This window comes from Chiroxiphia lanceolata, chromosome 6, assembly GCF_009829145.1.
Source record: "Chiroxiphia lanceolata isolate bChiLan1 chromosome 6, bChiLan1.pri, whole genome shotgun sequence".
Lineage (NCBI taxonomy): Eukaryota > Metazoa > Chordata > Aves > Passeriformes > Pipridae > Chiroxiphia > Chiroxiphia lanceolata.
In genome coordinates, this window is record NC_045642.1 from 23190929 (window position 1) to 23213559 (window position 22631).

Sequence of the window (22631 nt, forward strand, 5' to 3'; positions counted from 1 at the left end):
TCATATCTTTTGCGTTAAAAAAAGTTTAAAAAATAAGCCAACTTAAACAAAACAAAACCAGCCCCAAAAGTTTTTATGATTAAAAAACAGAAAATCAAGCGGATGACATGAACGCCACGAAGGAATGGGTGCGGGATCCGCGCCGGCGGAAGCGCCAGGGACGATTTAATGGTCGTGACACGCTCAGTTTGCTCCGGCCCTCTCCCCTGCTCACTGCCCCAGCTGCGGGAACCCTCACCGCCGCGACCCCCTCCTCTGTATTAAAGGTAATACGGATTTCCCTCGCAGTTATATGTCTTTAAGCCTCCCCCCCACCCCTCATCGCATTAACCCCTTCAGGGACGACAGCTCTCCCAGCGCTGCAGTGAGGCGGTGCCATAGTCGCCCCGCACATCGCCGGACGAGCTCTCCATCGCGTCTCGGCGCACGTTTATGATGGTCGTGATTTATTTACCTCTAAAAACGTACTCTCTTCAGGTGTGAAACAACTGCATCCAAACAGGAGGGCAGCAGGGAGGGATTTTAACAGTGTCACCAAGCATACGGAATTGCACCAGGCTTCTGGGATTGCCAGAGGTGACTTGTAAAAGGACAGAGGCTGACAGGAATCCTTTTTGGTTTGAGGGGTCAATTGCAAACCAAAAAGGGCTTAAAATAAATCAATACTCACCTTTCGTCGTCCATCTCCCCCCGCCCCCCCGCCATTCAACCTGATTCCCCTCCTCCCTCAATTAACTCCTACTACCCCTTCCACTTACTCGTACCCTGCCTTCCTCCCATCCCCACATCTGGTTTCTATTGCTCACTTACCTTGAAGTTTTCAGTAATAAAGATATTACGCAAACTAAATGCGCAGTTCTTTGGTCAAGAAGAAAAAAAAAAAAAGAAAAGAAAAAGTGAAATAAAAGAAGAGAAAATTAAGTAAATAAAACAGAAAATAGAAACGGAAAGGGAAGAAAAGAAGACCCTTAACCCCTTCGGGAGCGCGGGCCGTGTCGAAGCCGGTTGCGGGCGGGGAGCGGGGGCACCGTCGGCTGCTCTGGGCTCCCAGCGGGCTCCCCGCGGGGTCCGGCCCATGTGTCCTCCCTTCTCCCGCGCAGCTTCCTCCACCCCGTGCAGAGTCGGGGGGACTCGTGGCTTTCATCTGTGTGTGTGTATCTGTGTGTGGGGGGGGGGAGCAGGCTGCCGCTCGGGGGAAAGCGGGGCGGCAGAATGGGAATGCGACCCCCAAGACGACTGCTCGGGAGGGGCCCGTGGACACCGCCAGCCTCCAGGCCTTTGCTCCAAGAGCAAGGCCAGCACCGCCATTTTCATTATCTCAGATGTGACACTAGGCGCCCACCCCTCGCACCAGTATGCAGAAGGGATTTCTAGCGACGTCGTCGTTAAAAACAGCCAGAGATGGTTTCGTTTACGAGATTTCAAACCATTTTGCAAGTCTCCCTCAGAGCAGCGCTGGGCTCGCTCAGTTTTCTTGTCCAAGAAAGCTTTCAGCGGATTTGCCTTCCTTATTCTCTTTATTAGCTTACTTAATTCTTTTCTCGTCTTTTCTCTCTCCCTTCCCAAACTCCCCCAATCCACAGCAACCCCCTCTCCTTCCCTTGTCCGCCACATAATGAAAACCAAACCAACTCAATGCATAAGAGTCTTTCTAAAAACCACTTCGGGGCGGCCAAGGGGGCCGGGGCATTGTCGGTACCGGCAGCCTTCGAGCGGCTCCGCTGAAGGGCAGCTGCTCTGGGTACCGGCAGCACTCCAGCTCCCGCATCCTCGGCTCCGGTACATCGGACTCGCAGCCTCTCTCACGGAGGAGGGGCACGTTAAATACTTGTTTTCCAGTTCTTTCCCCCACGATTATTTCGGGGAACGAATAAATTCTGTGAGGGCAATTCTCGATGCTGCGGCTTTATATTCGGCCTCGGGATGTCTCTTTGGCAAAGTTAAATAACAGCAAGAGCAAAATCTAAAGGCGGAGATTTGGGGATCGGGAAGGAGATTATATATATATATATATATATATATATATATAATATATATATATATACAAATATAAATATATACACAAATTTAATACATACATATATATATATATAAAAAATTTTATTCGGAAGTGTTGCGATGCAGTGGCTCGCAGAGGCAGTGCGGCGTGGCCGAACCGAAGGAGGGCTGCCCACGTTCCCTTCGGTCAGAGCAGTCTACCAGCCCCTCCTTGCATTAGACTATAACGAAAAGTCCATTAATTTCATATCACAGCTAATCCGCAGCCTTTGGAAAGGACTGCAATAAAACCCTCTCTCTAATGGCCAATTTTCCGTCCCTAGAAGCAGGAGGTTAATTTGGGAATCGTTACCGGGAGAAAGGGTGCGCGCAAATACCTGGCGATCTAGCGGGGATGGGAGGGAAAAACGGGGTAATCACTTTTCTTGACGGTTTTCGTTTAGATGGATTGGGTTTTGCGTGCAGTTCTCTCAGCAAGTGTGATGGGGGATTCCCGCAGCCCCCGTTAGCCGGGAGCGGAGCCTTGAGAATACAGAAGCAAACAGGGAGCCTGTAGCCCCCTCCCGTTAAACGAGGCGATGGGGCTCCTTGTCGCGGCGCTGCCGGAACGGCCGTGTCCCTCCGGCCGCGGGGCTCTGCCAGCCCCGTCTCGCCGCACTCCCGCCTGCGGGACCGAGGATCCGCAGAGCAGGGACACAAAGGGACGAGCAACACTTGAGGCACGATATCACCATTTTTTTCAGAGTGATCTCAAACCTGCCCTGCCCCTGCATCAAATGCGTCCAAAAGGGAAGGGCGAAAGGGCAGCCGAAAGATCTGCGCTCCGCAGAAACCCGTTGCCAATTCCGTGTGTATGTATGCTTTATATTGAGACCGTTTTCAGGTATGGTTGCTGTTAATTTTGGAAGGGGTCACTCCCGAGGGTCCCTTCTCACACAGAGCTGTGGAAGCCCATATGAGAGCCAACCGGTCCCGAATGTACGGATGGCAGCTCACACCGAGCGAGTAATAGCTGGGGGAATTGTCGGAAACCTCCAGCGCCGGGCTATCCAGGTGTCGCCTGCCGGCGACACCCCAGGGAACAGGGACAGCTCAGGACAGCCCTGCCTGGCTTGTTTTCGAGGAGCCGTTTCCTTTCTGCAGAGGCAAGGGTGGGCGTCGCTCCCGGGTGAGAACCCGGTGCGAGGCGCAGACGATAGCAGGCGGATCCTACATCTCGATCTCTGAAAGAAAAACATATCTTTATTCCCGTGCGATTTAAACAGTCAGGCTTGTGTCAAGTCCAGGGGAAAGGCAGAGGTTTCTGCACACCGGGTGCGACAGCACAGGACTGCGGGAAGCGGGAGCCAGGAGGGCTTCTGGACGAGCCCCGCTCTCGCAGGAGGCCGAGGGGGAGGCAGGAATGCTCTTCCCCGCTTTCCCAGCCACGGCCGAGGGAAGCCCGCCGTGTCCCCTCAAGCCTCCACCGTCCTCCCGACACTCCCGGTGGCTGCAGCCCGAGCAGAGACAGGATGGCTGAGGAGAGTCCCGGCAGGACTCTGGGGTGCCGGCTCCAGAACCCCCGGTCCTGCTCTCTCCCTCAGAGAGGTGGGAGAGTAAATGCCTCGGTTAAGGGAGTGAGGTCATTTCACCGGAGAGGGGAATGGAGAGAGGGGGGATCTTTCACACCGTTTCCTCTCGGCACTTTGGTAGAGCCCTGCTCTTGGAAACTGCCTCGAGTTTTTTTCCCCAAAGGGTTGGTTTGTGTGGTCACTTCAGAGCTGCGAGCTCCTTTTGTACTGAACCGAGATCTGAAGGCGACCTATTTATAACACCGCTGCAAGGGGGGAGAGAGGGAAAAAGTATTCAAAAAGTATTCGCGCTAATCTCCCCTAACTTCTTTTTTTTTTTTTTTTCAGCGGGACGAAGACTGCATCTTTATTTCGGACCTGGAGCTTGCCTAGCGACCATCCCGTCAGTACCTGCCGCCTTGCGCTCTTGGCTCCTGCCTCCCGCCGGGCACCGTCTGGGGCCTGAGCAGCGCTTGGCGGGGGCTTTGCTGTCCTGCCTTTTGCGCCTTTCTTCAGGGATAAATGTCGATAAATGTTTGTTGTTACCAAAATACGTTCCTCGTGTCAAGAAGGTGCTTGCAGAGAACTGGAGTTGACCAGTTCTTCTCTTCCCAGGGAAAGCGAAGGAGCAGGCTCCGAGACGGGACAGGCTGGCCCCTTGTGCGGGCAAAGCTTTTCTATCCACCTCCTTCGAACTGCCCCCTGCTGCCTCTTACTGCCACCTCAGTAAGGCGGCAGTGCCTGCTCCGCTTCCCGCAGGCTCTCATCCCTCAGCCCTTGTGGCTTTCGGCTGTGGACCCGCAGCCGCTCTGCCCGTGGCTCCTGAGGCCTCGCTCCGGAGCCTGGCCCGCCTTACTGCTCCGGGGACGGTGTGTTCCGTGCGGATCCACAGGTGTGCATGGCCACCTGTCCGTGTACCTGGATGGTGTCACCAATGCGGTCACCGAGGGATGGTGGGTGCGGGACCCGAGGGACCCAGGATGCCCTCCGTTGCCGGTCAGCGGACTGAGCGGCTCATGGTGGGGCCCCAGTGCCCGCTGGGTGAGGGAACCAGACGGAGGTCCCCCACCCATTCCGTGCGGGGCACAAGGGACGGAGGCAGGAGGAGGCCAGAGTGACCAAGGCCTACTCCTCTCGCACGGTTTTGGGCTTCGTAAGGTGCCGCAGGGTACTGCTCCGGGCCGGAAGGGCTTTCCAGCCGAGCTTTTTTGTTCTCTTATTTCTGGTGGTTCTTTTTTTGTTGTTGTTTGGTTTTAATTTTTTGTTTGTTTGTTTTCTTTTTCAGGCAATGCCGTGCTCGCGTCAAGATGCGGCAGGGAAGGGCATTTATGCACCCGGTCCTGCAAGCAGACCCCGAGGCTGCCGCGGCCGGAGAAGGGCGGCTGGGCCCTCTCCAGTGGCCGAGGGCTGTGCCCTGCGCTGGAGTCCGGGTGGGCAGTGGAGCCCGGGGGCTCCGGAGCAGCACAAACCCCTCGGTCTCGTCCTCCCCCACCGTCCCAGAAAAATATGGAAAATCACTACTTTTGGCATCGCGCTCGCGGGCCCCGGGTGACGCCACTGTGTGAGAACCAATGGGAAGAAGGAGCAGGGGCGGCCCCCACGACCCCCGCGCCTCGCTCCGCGCCCCGCTCCGTCTCGGAGCGCACCCCGCCGGCACAGTGTCCCGGGCCGGGCTGAGCCAGGTGGGGGAGGCTCTGGCCGGCGGCCTCCCTCGGACCCCAGCCCGGACTTAGGCAGTAATGCCGGGCTGAGGTAAAGCCGTTTTGCGCACTTCGCCTCGCTTCCAAGCACTCCCGAACGCAATCTGGGATGCGGGAGTGTATCTAATATGCCATCCCAGGCCTGAAATTTCCTTCATGACTGTCTGTAATTTCCTTCATGAGGGGAAAAATACACTTGCTATTAGTTTGCTCGATACTTTCCTTTTGCGTGTGACCTTGCCTGCACTGGCTCTAAAGTCAGGCGCTATTTTTTGATTGAGTCAGAAGCCCGGGTGTAGAGCAGCTTCAGGGAAGGCGGGGGCCCTCCGGGCGGTACGGCGGGCTGGCAGCCCTTCTGCCGAGGGCTCCCCGGGACGGTGCACGGCAGAGCCCGTGGGAGCAGAGGGAGGGGTCCGGCCGGGCCACTTGGCGCAGCAGTGGAACCCTGGGGATGCGGCGCCGCGCTCTGGGTACCACCCGGTTGTCCTGGAACTGTGCTACGGGACCGGGAGGAGCCACCGCCCCAAGTGCCCAGTGCCCGGCTCTGGTGACCTTTCGGGGCCAGGGCCGCTATGCGCCGCGGGATAGGCTTTTCCCCGTGGGGTGTGCCGACCTGAGAATGTCCTGCTTGCCCTGAGCTAGAAACGAAATAGTTGGGGAGAAGGGGGCTCCGAGCCGCAGGCAGTTGGTGCACCTGTCAGCGCGGCGAGAGCGGCTCTCCCTGACCTTTATGAGCAGGGCAGAGCTGAGCCAGCCCGCAGCGGCGGAGACGAGGGAGACGGGACGGAGACGCTCTGAGGCAGACGGGGAGTCCGAGCGAAACTGAGCTCTCCCCCGGACTGTCACACCTGGTGCTGAGACCCGGCCCAGCCGCTCGGGCCCTGGGGACGCCTCTGGCCCAGCCCGGCGACCCACTTCCACCATCCCTCGGCGAAGAGCAGCTGGTGCCTGCTGCCGAATGAAGATGAAAAGCTCTCCTAGGGAAGCGTGGATATGAAGCACTCAGGGCCAGGTGACCCCAGGTCTGTAGAGGGGCGGCAGACCTGCGTCTGTTCCTGCGCTCCGCCGTGCTCTGCTCAGCACCCCCGAGCTCTCAGGCTGCCTCGATGGGGAGGCCGGCTTAGCCCCATCCTCGGTATCGCCCGACCCTTGAATTTCGCTTATTCCTCTACTTATCTTACACTCTGACAGATATTCCACCCCGGGTGGTTTGTAAAAAATCCACCTTTCTCATTGCAATTTCCAGGCAACTTTCTCAACCCATCTTTAAACCAAACAAGAACAGATCTCCCCAAACAAAGCAACTCCAGACTCACTGCTAGAATTATAACCGTGATTTTTTTTTTTTTTCTTTCTGTTTATAATCGCACCCCAATTACAGATATCACAGAGTAATGTTAGGCGGTAAGTGCACCCCGCACAAATTTTTTCCGTGTGATTTGCGCCAAAATCTGCTGCACCAGCAAGATTTAGGCACTCAGGGCTATGGCTGCAGTGCGCCACGGAGTTCCTGGCCCGGGCGGGGAGCGTCCGCGCTGCAATCCCATCTCGTGCTCCGAGGCCAAGGCAGCGGCTTTCCCCCATCCCGCTGCTCGGAGAGCCGGTGTTTAAGGCACTGGATCCAGAGGAAAGTCCCCCTTTCTTCAGCAGATTCATTCGGGGAGAGGTTTAGGAAGGGGAACGTACTCTTTGTGGGGAGCTCAGGCAAGCCGTGGAAAAGTCCTGTCCCGAAAAGAGAGGGCAGCAGGACAAGGGAGATTTGCAAATAACGTGATCGGCTTCTTCGTACAGCATGTTCTCTCGGCACAGTCCGCTGCCCGCCTGCTGACCTGCCGCCCTCAGCGGCCGCGGGCACACACCACCCGGCCCGAGGGCTACCCGGCTCCACCGCGGCTCCCCGTGAGCTGTACTTTCCACTGCGGCCGGGTCTCACAGCCGCAGCGACGGGATCCCCGAGCAGATGTGATTCCTAGCAGGGGCTTAATGCTGCTCTTCGAGTCTCCTGGACCATAGCTGTGACCTTTTCTTTGCTGTTATTCGTTTGCTTGTTTATTTTTTTAAGCCTTCCAGGAACGCTGCTATTCCTTACTTTTTTTTTAAACTCTCGCAAAAAAATCCTATCAAGGCTTATTGTGTCAGAGTCATGTCTAATTAAGGGAGAATCAGTTTACAGGGTTCACAGATTCCCTCCACAGGATGGCTCAGGGTTGATTTTATAAAAAGGATCCAAGAAATTTTGCAAGCAGTGAAATGGGCTGAGGGGATGCCTGGATGTACATTCCATGAGGATGTCACATACTTATTGTAAAGTCTCACACTGAGGGAAGCAGCCTTGTTTTAAGGCAGAGAAAATGAGTCTCAAACAAAGTGATTGCCCTAACTCACACTAAGCCACAATATCTGCTCTCTACTGGGAGCTGGGAAAGAGTCTAAGAGTCCTTCAGGTCTCCACACTTCCCTCCAGTGAGCAGCTCAGCCAGCCCCCCAAGTTTCAGAAGAAGGTACTTTATATACTGACAGACACAGGGACACCAGTGACTGGGATTTCTCTACGTCCTGAGCTTCCTCAGCTCTCCCTGGAGCCTGAGAGAGCTGCAGCAGCTTGCACAGAAATGAGGCCACTGTGATTTAGACTACTGATCAATCTTGGTGAAGTGCACCCAAGTCTCCAAATTTCATGGCCAACAATCTTGCTCAGACACAGCAACAGACCTCCGCCCAGTAGCCACCCTCAGCTTTTAGGGGTCATCCACTCTTGAAACCTTCTCGTAAGGACGCTCTACAGCCAGGGCACAAGAGAAAGTCACCGAGAAAGCCCGAAAAGGAGAAGTCATTAGGAAGTTCACCATCAAAGTAGGAGCAGTGTGACTTGTCATCTTTGGTGGCTTAAAGGTCAGGACAAAAGAGGGAGTAAACTGAACAGCAACAACGATAACAACAATGAATCATAGAATCACAGATTGGTTTGAATTGGAAAAGATCTTAAAGATCACCATGCTCCAACCCCTCTGCCATAGGCAGAGACACTTTCCACTAGAGAGGTTGCTCAAAGCCCCATCCAGTCTGTCTTGAACACTTCCGGGAACTGGGCACTCACAGCTTCTCTGGACAACCTGTTCCAGTGCCTCACCATGCTCACAGTGAAGAATTTCTTCCTAATGTCTAATCTAAACCTGCCTTCTTTCAGTTTAAAGCAACTGTCCCTTGTCCTATCACTACGCGTTCCTGTAAAAAATCCCTCTCCATCTTTCCTGTAGGTCCCCTTTAGGTACTGGAGCTCCTATAATGAAACAAATGCACAGCCTCCACAGCTATTGCAGTCTGTGAGGCACACAGCCTGTGGCTGTGCTGATGCTGGGATGGGGTGGGAGGACAGTCAGACAAACCTTCCCCAAGTTTAAAATGACAGTCCAGTCAGCTGAGCACCAGGGCCACCTGTGTCCTCCCTGCTGCTCAGATTTATAGAGTGTAACATTTTAATAAAAAAACACACACACCTCTCCACTTTGGTGCATTAAGAGATTTCTAGCAAAACACAGTAATGTTGCTATAAATTTCCCTCCCAGCACCCTCACAAGTAATAACTCAAGCCCCAGCATTTTGCATTTAATGTTTATTTTGATGGCTGCATTCCAGAAAGAAAAGGGAAAAAAGAGGCAAAAACTACTCAACCACTCTCCCCATTGCTATTAGCCTGATGTTTTCAATAAAACTTAGTGCAAAGTGGGATACAAACACTTGGAAAAAGAAAGGAGGAAAACAAGCACACTTGGGCAAAATTCTCCTAGACATCTGCCAAGGCCTGGGTTCAAATCCTGGCTTAAATTACAGATGCCCTGCTATGGGTTCTCATTATGTCCTCCTCCACTGGCATGCTTGAACAGCACCCCAGGAAGCTGTACCTTATGTTAAGCAAGACTCAATGGTGGGATGCTCTGAAGGACTGAGACATATGGAGGCTCGAGGTTGAAACGGCCAAGTCTGGAAGTTAAAGACTGAGGCTTCTTGGCCAAGTAATGCAGGGTAGAATACTAGGAGCACTGCCAGTCATGTTTGAAGTATGTGACAGAGCTATTTAAAGCTTTCAAAACACCTGCTTCTCTGTGAAGCCACCAGTCCTTCACGTGCACCGGCACTAAGCCCACATTTGCCACTGAAAAAGGACAAAACCTTGCAGACAGATGGCAGTACACCCAGACAAGCCATGGGCATTTCCTTGATGATCCCTGACTGTTGAGCTTAAACTCTCATTCAGTGGTGAATATTTACCCAGATGCAGTTTAAACTTCTGATTACTTACCCAGAAGTAGTAACCCTTCAATTCAACCTGATTCAGATGTGGTTGACAAAAACGTGCTGAGAGCAGCAGAACTACATAACTGGGTTGCTAACTAATGAGGGATGTTGCTCAAGGCCACAGTGAACATGTGTGTGTGAAGTATGCATGTGGAGAACTGCACATACAGAGCACGTGAAACCCATCTTTCTGCATCAGATTAGGAAAAGCCAGTGGATTTAAGAAATTACTAGATTTAAACGTTGCAAAATCTTTTGGGTTGCCCATTCTCCAAGGCACAGTTCACCTTGCATTCCCTGTCCAGTAGCCCAGGCACATGCTGGTGTGGCTGTGTCTCTGTCTTGGTGTGCATTAATCCAGTTGTGTCCAGACCTGAATTTTCCAGATCTCCTTCTCTCCTCAGATCACTCTAGACCCCAAGTAGATTCAAAGGCTGACCGTATTGCTACCACGATGTTTCACTGAATCACACATTCTTTTAGGACAAATTCCTTTGGTTCATGAAAGCACAAGCAGCTCCCTTTTCCATGGGGTTTCTCTAGTCTCTGAATACTTTTATATGGTATTCACTTCTCCCCACTTTTCAGTAGTGAAATCAGAAATATTCACTACCCCAGGTCAAGGGCACTGAATGCACCAAACAATTCTGCTATGGTGGCACAGGAATGATTTCAATCCCTTCTTGCAATCAGGCCAACCTCACTCTTGAGTTCTCATCCAACATTGATGTTCCTATGGACAAAATAACTCTCTATTGTTTGGCTTAAGACTTTAGGTTTATTGGGCAAATGGTATTTAATAAATTAAATATTACGGTCATGACTTACATATGAGGAGGGACCTATCATCTCACACTAATTGATATACTTTGACATAAATGATAGATTTGTAAGTGTTCACAATACCCAGCTTCTCTTAAAAGGAACTCCGTGCTATCTGTGATTCTGAAATTTCCATACCATCTGAGTGAACCTCTGCATTGAATTCTGTCATATCAAGCCATCAAAGGCAAAAAAAACCCCAGATCACAGAGGGCCAAAATTTATTACTCAGGCCTGTGGTGTCTTGCAATGGGCCTCTGTTTTTTTCAGTGGTATGAAACGAGCATCAAGACTTGGTCCTGAGCACACTGATCAGAGTGAAGGTGTCACTGCCTGTAAGTCATAAGGCTTTCTGATCTCCATTTTCAAGCTAATATGATTATTTCTATTTGAATTATTCCTAGTTACACATGTTGCATGTGTGCAAGGCATGTGTGAACTCAAGTCTACTGGAAACAATAGGCTTATGGCAATGATGAGTTGCCCACCACCAAAACTCCCTGCTGACAGGAATGGGAACAGCTCTCAGCTCCTTGCCATGATTGTCAAAACCATATTTGCAGCCAGAACATAGCTAGAAAATGCCAGATTTTTCCTTCTTAAAGTTATTTGTTCTATTGGCTTCAGTGCTGATGAGTGGTTTCAATGAGGATAGCATTGGTTTTACACCTAGAAGCTGATCCTTTGCTTCCTTTTCACTCTTCTTTTGAACAGAAATTTAATTGAGCAACTTACAGCTCTGTAGGGCAAGGCTGTTAAATATGCTGGCAAACAGTATCAACCAAACCTGTCCTTGCTATTACCTGGAGAACATCTGCTTAGTGAACAGTATTTGTGACTCTTTGACTCTTTTTAAGAAACACATCAGACTGCGACCCCACAGGTCTGAAATATGAACCTGCTGTTACTAAAGGGGTTAAGACACATCTTTTTACCTGTTATATTTTCCCATCTTCCTTCCTGGCAGAATTGTGTGCAGCAGCCTTAGTGTCTTGAATACCCAGGCTGGTTTTTCACCTCACAGAAATTGGCATGGCTCTGATGATACCACGGTGATTCACACAAGGCGTTTGACTCCTCAATACTTTTGTCAATTAAAAAAAAAAGGTAGAAAATCTAACGATGCTTAAAAGAATAATGCTGTTCAAAAGGAGGGCTGCTTGGGTTTGAGTTGATTGTGTTCCAACAGTCAGAATCAGCAAAACTTTCAGCCAACCTGGACAGGAGGAGAGAGTCCAGGGATGTGTCTATCTGACATCTTTTTTTTTTATACAACACATGACACTGGAAAATATTGGAAGAAGTATAGTAGTTCCTCTTCAAGGCCTCAAGCAGCATGAAGGAAATATATGCAATATATGCACTAAAAAAACCTTAAATTGACCCAGTGGACTAATAGCTAGTTCCAAGAAACTCAGCATTTTTTTTAGGTTAATATTCTTTTTATAAGGAAAATGGGAATAACAGTTCACTCTGGATGACCGGCATAATTTGCTTCAACTGCATCAGCACTCTTGCGGGTCAAATTTGAGGCAGTTCTTTGGTGATATTTCTGGGAGGGCAATGGAGTTGTGTGATGCCATTTAAACAAAACGGAAAGCTGAAATATGATTTTTTTTTAGGTTCCTTGGGGGACAAGAAGAGATTTGTTTTAAAAACCTTCAGTCACCTAAATCCAGAAATTATTTTGCCTTGGGACAGGCAGCAAGGATGAGATCACCGAACTGTGCAGATGAAGAGAGACCTCACAGATACCACAGAAAGAAGAGTCTGGTTACTTGCATGGCTGAGGATGAAATGGAACTCCATCCATTGCCTTGTGTCCAGTTCCTCCTCCCCAGGGGCATAATTTCTGTGTTAACCTGGGTGCAAGCCTGCAGGCTGAGTCAGTGCCCTGCTTTGGCAACTGCCTAGGAAACCTGTTGCAAGAGACAGTGGGGAGGATCTGGTGGTGTCCTCTTGGATGCTTGACCCTGACCTCTGTTTCATACCTGCATGTGTCAAACTGCCAAGCACTGTCTTGGTTTGCTATTAGAAACTAGTTTGAGTTTGCCAAGCTGATCCTCCTGGACTGCCCTCCTTTGAAATCCCTAAATAACTATAGCAGGAAAGAAAAGTGGTGTGGTTAAGACTAGGTCTGAGAGATTATGTCCTTGTCCTTTGAGCTGCAAATATGGTCATGGGGAACTGAATTTATTTGGAAATTAAATTAATCCACTGGAGGAAAAAACCTCCAGTAAAGCTCAGTGCAGTGATGTTGCTATTCAGGTCTGCTGATGATACACCTCTTGCATAGTCTCCTTACAGAAGCGAGGCCAATTCAGGGTCATTGTACTGATATTTCAATCTCTTGAGAGATTTCTCTGTAAGAATATGAAGGGACCACATAGAGTTGAGTGGCCTCCCTACAGGTGTGACTACTCACAGTGACCCGTAAAGAGCTTGAAGGGGAAGGGATAGCAAACAGTTCTAAAAAGTGTTAAAAATCCTAATTTCTGCAGCCCATCATTCCAGAAAAAGTACCCAAAGAAATATGTTCAACTAGTAGAGGCACTTAAACTTTGTTCCTATCTGCTAAAAAGAGAAATATACATATTTTTTGGAGCTGTCCAGGAGCATATATCTGGGTCTGTGAGGGAAGTTGAGTTTCAGGAACTGTCTCCTTCTCTTCGTCATATGAAACTCCAGCATTTCAAGCATTTGGGTGGAGGAGTTTTCAAAGGGAAATCTCCCTAACCTCCTGAGACTGCATTATGTTGGCTCATACATCTAATAGCAACTTGTCCCAATTTCTCTGTGCCTGGGCCCAATCTGGCTTGTGCTAACGTCATAAAATTTTGCTGTTCAACTTGTTGGCAGCAGAATTAGGCTTTCTGTTTGTATTACTTCTTTATCTGTGATTTAGATTTTCTGCCAAGGCTTTTACTATTGATGTCAACTGATGATAAGAAAAGCAAGAGGAGTGGGAGAGATGATTTTTTTTACTTGAAATACCATATAAGCATCTTACCAGTTTGTGTATGGTTCTTTATGCAAATGTCTACCTTCCCAGATTACAATAACTCGGCAAAGTTATTCTGTACTTCACCTTCGCAAAATAATTCTTAAAGGTACTTGTACATCGTAGCACTTGAGTATATACAAATCACTTAGAGCCAAGAGCAGCAAGACCCATGAGTGGTTTTTCAAAAACTGGTAAAGAAGAGTCTAAAGTTAAGTTAACTTCTTATCCTCTCTCTCTGTCCTCTCTCTTTGCCTCATATGGGCCATAAACCAATATCCCTCTATTTTCTAGAAGCAGCAGTGACAGTGACTAGTAGTATGAACATGCAAATATTAAAATTTGAGCTCATTCAACCATAATTGACTGAAAAGAAAATGAAGTGAGAACAAAAGCTTAGTTACACGGATAAGAAACAAATAATATCTTTCCTGAACACATAAGGGGTACATTTCTGTCTCACTGATTAGAAATCCTCAGGAGATTCGGTTTCAAGTGGAGTTAAAAGCTTTATGATTGTTTAGCCAATACATGTAAACTCAAAGGCTATTTTGACCAGGAGTGTATCCTTGGTGCAGGGAGCATTTGCAAACAGACAGTGACACTGTACTCTCTATGCTGCTGCCCAGCTGGTACATGAACATTTTTTCTGTGCCATGCTGGGAGGTAGCTGCTGGAAAAGCATCTTGGGAGGGGTGATTGTGGGGCTGGGATTTTTGCACATTATGGTCAAAGACCAGGATGGCCAAGAGTTCTAGCAGACACTGAAGGACACTGTCCTGGCTGGGGCAGCTGAGTAACATCCTGCCCTGTGCAGCAAAAAAAAGGAAGACCGAGTGCCTGAGGGTTGCCTCTGGCTCCCGGTCCCTCCTTCCTCCCGAGCAGGAAAACTTCATGGCCAGTTCTAGGCTGGAGCCTTAACAGAGCCCAGCTCCCCGAATATTTGAAAGACAGATGCTCTTATATAAAAAAGTCAAAGGACAAATGTAATTTTCTCTAACAAAGTAACAAACTTATAGGCACAGGAATTTCTTGTGGGTTTGGATCATTGCTGCAAAATATTACTGTGAAAGTATCTTCACTATGTCCCTTTGCCAGCATGGATGGTTGAACAGAACTGCTCCCAGTTGCCCAGACTGGGCTCTCATTTACACACAGGTAAATAAACCTAGGGCAAATCCACAAGACTTTGAGAATTAACAATGCGAAGTCTGGGACCGAAAGATGATTCAGGGAGGTACAGACAGAGTAGTCTGATATCAGTCATGGACTAAAAGTGCAATGGTTAAGGTAAACAGCAAGGACAGAAGTATTGTGCCAATACACTGCTTCACAGGAATGAGTCTTGTGAGAGAAAATGTTTGTCCTTTTCAAATAGGAATACAGCCTGCTCGGTAAAGTCAACTTACATTAAATCTGCCTACTCATATTTCTGGAGGATGCCTGTCTTAATACTAGCAGATTAAAATATTCTAGGATGTGGAATTAAGATGGAACTTTATAAAGTGAAAGCAAACTTGTTTATGGTTTTTTAACGAAAGTAGTACCCATGTGACACCAGCAGTAACACTGCATATTTCTGGGAGCAAACATTGTAAGACACTTTGTAAGACTGCTACTCAAATGTTACACCCAGTTCTGCTCTCCTCTGGATGGACAAGTGGTGGAGGAAGTTGAAAAGATTTTTGGCAAGATAATCAATAAATTATATAGCAGGAGGCTGTGTAGAGCATGATTCAGTCATGTTATTGGGGAAAAAAGGTTGGGACATCACTGACTGCACATTTGCAAATAGAAATATCCACATACATGGGACCTTTCCATTCTCCAAAAAAAAATGCTTTATAAGATGCAATGGCTGGATGCTGGAGTCAAACAAGTTCAGTCTTGGAGCAAAGTATAATTTCATTGTCACCAAAGGCATTTCTGCCTGTCCTGGGACAGAGTAGTTTCTTGGCGCTTTGGAGTTTTAAGCTTGGGCAGTTTTCAGAAAGACATGCTTTAACCCAGCTTCTGGGAAACACCTATTGCCTGTGTAATACAGGAAGCAAACAAGATGATCACAGCATTCCCTCTGGTCTGGGAATAGAAGGTGGAGGTGCTTTGCTTTTGCAGTGGCATGTGGTGATACAAAGTTCCTTGGTCATTTAGGTATTTGGTGGGGTCTTTATTTTATAGGCAGGGATAATGTCTAAATACACATGATTTTTTTAACACCATCACCCCCTCTTGTGCTTTGTAGAGTCCCAAGCTACAGTTGCAGAGCTGTGGTCAGGATAAAAGCCGACAGCCCAACCATAAATCAGCCAGAACCGAGTTCCTTAACCTTTCATATTAACCTCTTGCATTGACTTGAGCTAGGTGCTACGCTCTGCTGCTATAAATCATCCTGCAGAGAATTTACGAGCCTCAGCACAATAAAGGAGTTTTTCTTTGTCCCCCCCCCCCCCCCCCGCTTTTCCCTTAGTGCATTTTAGAAATTACGCAGGAAAGGCCTAATGACTGGGATCTATGAATATTGCTAACTCCCCTTCCCCACCAAAGGGATCTGGCAGGAAGATGTGGGGGTTGGGAGTGGGGAGAGAGAAACTCTTAATTTCATTTATTGGTGACATGATCAGGAAAGCCTATACTCAAAAAACTAAGAAACTGTTACCTGCCCCTTGGAATAGGAAGAAAACCCAAACCGTAGTAATGAAACCCATTTGGGGGTTAAAATAACAATCTATTCACTCAGACACAGTCATCACCCTGCTTCCCCCTCTCTTCAACTCACTCAGTGCGCAAGGATGATGGGATGCTTTGCCCCATGGACCCAGAGCGCTCTGCTCAGGTCACCCCTGCACACTCTCCAGGGGCAAAACCACTTTGCTAGGCTCAGCCCTCTCTGCCTTCCTGAATAGCCTGTGGCAGCATGGGGAGAACCCTTGGAACACCCTTTTCCTCTCTGCATCTGTCCAGTGAGGCTGTGGCACTGAAATGAGAGCCAGCAAAAATCCATGACCTACAGGAGTGTAGGTGTGCCTTTCTGCTACCAGGCACTTGGGGAGAGGACCTGGGGCTGGGGTGGGCATGCAGATGAGATGGTTCTGCAGTTTTCTGGTGCTGTCGGGAGGGAGGAGATAGTTTTGCATAGACATCAAACATCATGGATGCCTTTTGGTGTGAGTGGGAGCCTGCCAAATCCTTCCTTCCTGCCATTACTCTGTAATGCTCTAGTTTGCTATCTGCTGCTCTCCATCTCAGAGCAGGCTGCATTTCTCTGTTATTCAGAGGTTTGCAAGTATTCTGAGATGTTTTTGCAGTTAAAGTATGTGACTCTCATCTGTATCCTGGTATCTTTCAGCCTGTCTACCTGCAGTATTTCCATGGTGCTGGTGACTGCAGCATCTGACCCAAGACCTAAGGAGTTTGGTGTCACTACCACTAAGGTTGCTCTTACCTGTAGCTCTGACGCTGTAAGGCAGTCAATGTCAATGAACTTCACATTGCAGGGATGACCAAGACCTGCTTGGCCTCGAGAACCTAGGCTCTCTGACCCCATGGCTAAAGGTAAACATTGTGCCTGCTCACACTTTTGGGGGCTTCTGCACCCCAATATTTTGATGCCTGATGTGAGAGCTGCTCTCTTATGCAAGAATGCTGTTGGGGTTGTGAGGGCTACAGGCATAGCCTTGCTGTTTCCAAGCCAGCATCTCTTGGCCCCACACCATGAGGTGGTGGGGATCAGAGGTACTTCAGCTAACTCTGACAGAGCTACCTTGGAAGCAAAGCACAGGCATCAGCATGTCCCACCACCTTCCTGAATTATCCACTTTTCTGTGGAAAATCAGAAAATTAATAAAAAATGAGCATCCTTCTGTCCTACCTGTGGTACACTCCCTTTCAGTGGCTCCTTCAAAGATAAAATGGGTACTTCAATTAAACATAACTGGAGCTCCAGAAATCTTCCTCTTTTTCCCAGGGTAGGCAATTTTATTCCATTATTTATATCCGATGCTCCCTAAAACCACAGTGACTTTTTTTTAGGTGCAGGGAGCCGTCTGGGCTTTCCTGTCCAGGGGATGGCAGGGAGGAGCGGCTGCTCCCTGGAGCTTGGGGTGGTTTGGGGGATCGGTGTGGTACTCCCTATGGAGAGGCGCAATCCTGAGGGCTCTATTTCCTCGTTGGGAGAGCAGTACAGCTGTTCCATGGCTTACTAGGCAAGGGAGCAAAGCAAACATCCATCAAGGAAAAAGTTAAAAAGAACAGGTTTCCTGCTTACATGCAAGGTGGGGGCAAGGACCTGCATATTTTTATGTTGGGTTTTTTTTCACAATGAGAGAAGAAAACTGAAGAGGATTTAGCAGAAAGCTTTTCTCATGCTTTCTATTTCTCCTTCCCTAGCCCCTGCTCCTGTTTTTGCATCTGCCTGTGAACTTGCTGCTTCTCACCTACCCCACATTTCCCCAGAGCACCCCCAGCATGTACCCTTTCACCTCTCACTGGGACATGCAGCACAGCCAAGCTGTGCCCTAGCCCCTCAGCCCGACCAACTCCTATGCCTGTGTGGAGTTTTCAGGCTGTGGTGGGCCTTGTCGAAGCCAACAGTAGGGCTGCAGCTTGTGAGGGTGAAAAAATGCTCCCATTCTCCCATTATATGGTGGTCTCAGTTTATGTTATCCTCCTCGACTGCTGAGGAGCATCTTGCATCTCAAAAGCTGGTGTGAGTCCAGGGCCATCTATGTGTTGTCCAGCCCTGGGCTCCTCCCTGTGGGTGCCGTCAGCCTTTCCCGGCCACCCTCTTGAGCCCCACAGGGTCTCCTCCCCACAGGCTGCCTCCCCAGCCCCTGCTAGGATCCCCACAGAGCCAAGTGTGGTAGCACCCCTGCTCTCTCTGGCTGGCAATGGGGGAAACGGCACCAGAAAAAAAAGGGAAAACAAAAAACGGCCAGACCCCACCAGTTGGATCATTCGTGGGGATATTTCTAGTTCCCTGTTTGTTTACCTTCTAGAAAAGTTAATTGGCTCTTTTTGATCTTACAGTGAAAACCACAAAGGAAATTTTGTTAGAGTAGGAGCAAACTGAAGCCTGTGAGTTCCTCCAATATTCATTAAAGCAATTGTGCTTGAGTCTTAATTTAAGAAAACATTAAATTTCCCCCCCCGTGCTTATTATTAAAAGCCCACTACGTCCCTAGGCTAAAGCACTCGCTCCACAAATAATGTTCCCGACAGCTGCCAACTTGGTGCAGTTTATAACCTGCCTTTGGAATATATATATATATGCATGTACATGGTAATATAGAAAGAGCTGTGTTTATAGTGGTGTCGTCTTTAAAAATTTCCAAATAGGCTGTTCAAGATTATTAGAAAGCTTAACAGGATAAAGGAAAATCACTATAAGTTTAGAAAATGCTACTTAATTTTTTTTAAAATATGAGTTTTCCCAGTGTAGTGAAATTAAAACAATTTTTAATTCCAAGTTTGAGGCAATTAAGCTGAAGCTGTGATGAGAAAATATTTCTTTTTTGAGGTTGATTTAATTAGCAGAGCTATATTAGGAAAGCAAGTAATACAATCTATTTATGGACAGATGTATCTCTTCATAATAATAGACAATAAAAATAAATTAAAGAGAATCACAAGGCAAAAATAGCTGATGCTTTTTCTCAAGTCTCTTCTAGTAATTTCTTGGGGGCAGTAGGCAGCAGATCTCTGCCTCTTGCATTATTTTTGTTTCAAACAAAATTATTCCCTCATCCTTTTTATGAAATCTTTGTCTTTTTTTATGAAGACAGTTGAGGGCAAATCCAAGTCATCCAGCAGTCAGCCATCCTCCTACCCCCCCTTGCATTTATAACTATTGTACAGAAACAAAATGGTTTTAGTGAAAATATGGTTTGTGACAATTGCTGACACACAGCAAACAAACACATAAGATCTGATCCCATGCCCTGAGGAAAAAAACCCCACGTTTTAAGCAGATAAAATTCTAAAGGAACAAACTCAGAGGAAACTTGTGTGCCGAACACACAAGCCCCAATGCTAAAACAGCATGACTCGAAGGGAGGGAAATAATGGAGCGGGTTCCTGAAGGATTTTCTTCTTCTCATTGTAAAACTTAATTATACCTGCTGCCTATCAATCTATGTATATGCATACATGGGGACAGAGTGACATGTATTGTAGCTCATTGTTTGGATATATGTTGCCATATAAATGCAAACTCTTCTTAGAGCAGAAATATGTTGAAGACAAAAAATAAATTGCCACGTAGGAAAGCCATTGCTGTGTGATTATCAGAGCAGAATAAAGCAGGGAGTTATTTTGGAAAGAGAGCAAATGTGCTGTGCATAATTACAACATCATGGTCAAGATATTTTATTTTAATTTTAAAAGGCTACATAATTATTAGCCAAAATGTGACAAGTAAGCACTGCTTAAATATGTAACATATTAAATAGAGTTTTATCGCTTTCTTGCTATGTTTTTAAGTGGTAAATTTTAAATCTACAAATAGGACATATCAGCCATTCAAAAATAAATTGCAATATTTGTCCTTTTTTTAACATGCACGTGTAAGAAATATGCTGGTGTCAAAATTTAGTTTTAAATAATTTAAACAATAAAAGTGGAAGTAAGTTTGATTGTTTTTTTTTCAGCAGAAACAGACTTTAGAAAACATCCTGTAAGGTGTTAAAATTCTTACAAAATTTTTTATGTTGTGTTTGGCATTTTTAGTTGCCTTTTCCAAACTGTGAATATTTCTCTTCTTTAGTCAATATAAAGATACTCTTGAACTATTATGTCAAGATAAGGAAATAATTTTTGACTGGCAAAGTGAGAAGGCATTTTTCCCATTTTTTTAGTGAAGAAATCATAATAAGAACACATAAATGCTGCCTAATAAGAGTCAAAGCTCACTCAAAACCAAGTTGGAGATCTTCAGATTTATCTTCTCCAAAACATTATTCTAAACAGCATAATTTTTCCCATTTTCCCCAGTAGAGACAAGTTTGTAGAATTGTTGAGAAATAAAAAAATTTTTTTTGGTAATATCAGAAGAAACAAGGAAAATAAAAATTTCTACAGATTGGTGACTAAAACAAGATAATTCTTGGGAGGGAAGGAGATAGGGAATGAGAGTGTTGAAAAGCACAATCAGGCAGCAAAATGCAAGTGTCTCTCTTGCCAAATCCAGCTCAGCGTTAAAGCAAATAAGTTACTCAGCAAAGAAAGAAAAGTTTGGACCCTACCTTTGTCAGCTGAAAAGTAATGGGGAACGTCTTCCAGTACTAGGAATGACCTGCACTGCTTATACGGTACGCCTTACCTTAAAATCTATACATTTCTAACCAAAACAGCTTGGAGCAATTCACATAAAACAGACCCAAATGTTGCCCATTCCATGTAAAAGATCAGGTTTCTGTCTCAGCTCAGCCTGTGATATCAGACTTGGGCTTTTTTTTTTTTTTTTTTAAATATGTATTCTTATGTTTCCAATCCTCCGACACACTTTTTTCATCTCGGTAAAGTTCACTTTTTTGGAAAGGGTGTGTGGGAAGGATTTCCAACTTGTCAGGACTCTCTCTTTTCAGTACAATCAAGCTTTCACTTGATCATTTTGAAGGCCAGAATGATTTGCTGTGGTCACTGGCTCCTTATTATTAATATTGTTTCAGATACATAAAGTTTACTGCAAGCTGTAAATATGTCAGGTTTTGCCATGGGGTTTACTAATAAAGAACTCTTAGAGGGGGATTATTGATGGGAAAGATAATCTTTTCAATAAGGGTTTCTGTTTTTTTTGTTTCCCCGGGTGAGCCCAGCGCGGGGGCACTCCCCGCGGGGGATGCCCCGATCTCCTCAGGCTCTGCCGCAGGCAGGGCGGGGATACCGGTCAGGGCACTCCTGCTCCTGCCTTCCTCCCAGCCCGATGCGGTTCTGTCTTTCATCGGGATTTTAAATGCTCTATTAATTTTATTAATACCTTTGGTGCTACGGTTTTTTAAACGGGTTTGTGACCATAAGGAATTGATTGATTGTCAAGTGACACTTCCAAGATATTTCTGTAGGTGTCACCTTGGGTTAGCAGAGTGGTATTAAACACAGTGAATACTTCTGTGTCTTTCGAAGTAAGGCCACATAATTCAGCTAGTTATTTCTTTTTCTAAACAAACAAACAAGAAAGAGGCACATATATTTGAATTTCTCTTCTGCCAGGATTTATCTTCTTTTGAAACATCCTATTATTAAATATGTATATATTTGGTCAAGTCACAATAAGTGTCCAATCAATCATTCTTAATTCACCTTGGTATTTACTGTAACAACAATAAACAATTTTGGGCTCATCTGGTGTTAATGTGGCTGTCATATGGCTGCCCAGAAAACTTCTATGCACATTTAATCAAATGCATCATTATGAATTGTGAAAAGAGAAGGGAGAAAGGAAGGGGAAGGAAGAGAAGAGAAAGGAAGGGAGAAAGGAAGGGAAAGGAAGGGAAGAGAAAGGAAGGAAGAGAAGAGAAAGGACAGAAGAGGTTTGGAGAGAAGAGAAGAGAAGAGAAAAGAGAAGAGAAGAGAGAAGAGAAGAGAAGAGAAGAGAAGAGAAGAGAAGAGAAGAGAAGAGAAGAGAAGAGAAGAGAAGAGAAGAGAAGAGAAGAGAAGAGAAGAGAAGAGAAGAGAAGAGAAGAGAAGAGAAGAGAAGAGAAGAGAAGAGAAGAGAAGAGAAGAGAAGAGAAGAGAAGGACATATGGAATGCTGTCTGGTCAGAAGTCTAGAGGGCTTACACAGTATGGGGAAGGAGGGGAAATTAATGGTGAAATAAGGCTGTATTGCTTCAGCTGTCACTTCAAATCCAAAGCTTAAATTTTCCTGTCATCTATATAAAATCTACCCAGCACAAGAGTCTCTAGATTCTGCAACTCTACACTTGGAGAATTTCTTTATACTCATCTAAAATAATGTCAGAGACTACAAGACAAGGACATGACTGGTTTTACTTGACACCTTTCCTCTGGTTCCATGTAGTGGATTTGTTGAGAGGTTGGGAAATTCTGAAGCTAAAAGGGCAAGTGGAATCCAGTTGTCTTTGTCAGAGAACGAGGAACAGGCTAGAAGATGGGCTGCTTTAGGGTAGGAAGGATTTTAGTGTTCTAGATGGTTGCCCTATGCATATTGAGTGGGAAGGGCTGGGGAGGCAGCAGGAGCCCTGTTTCTCTGCCTGTGGCACAGAGGGGACTGGAGGGGACAGGGTGATGCAGGGGATCCTGGTGCACC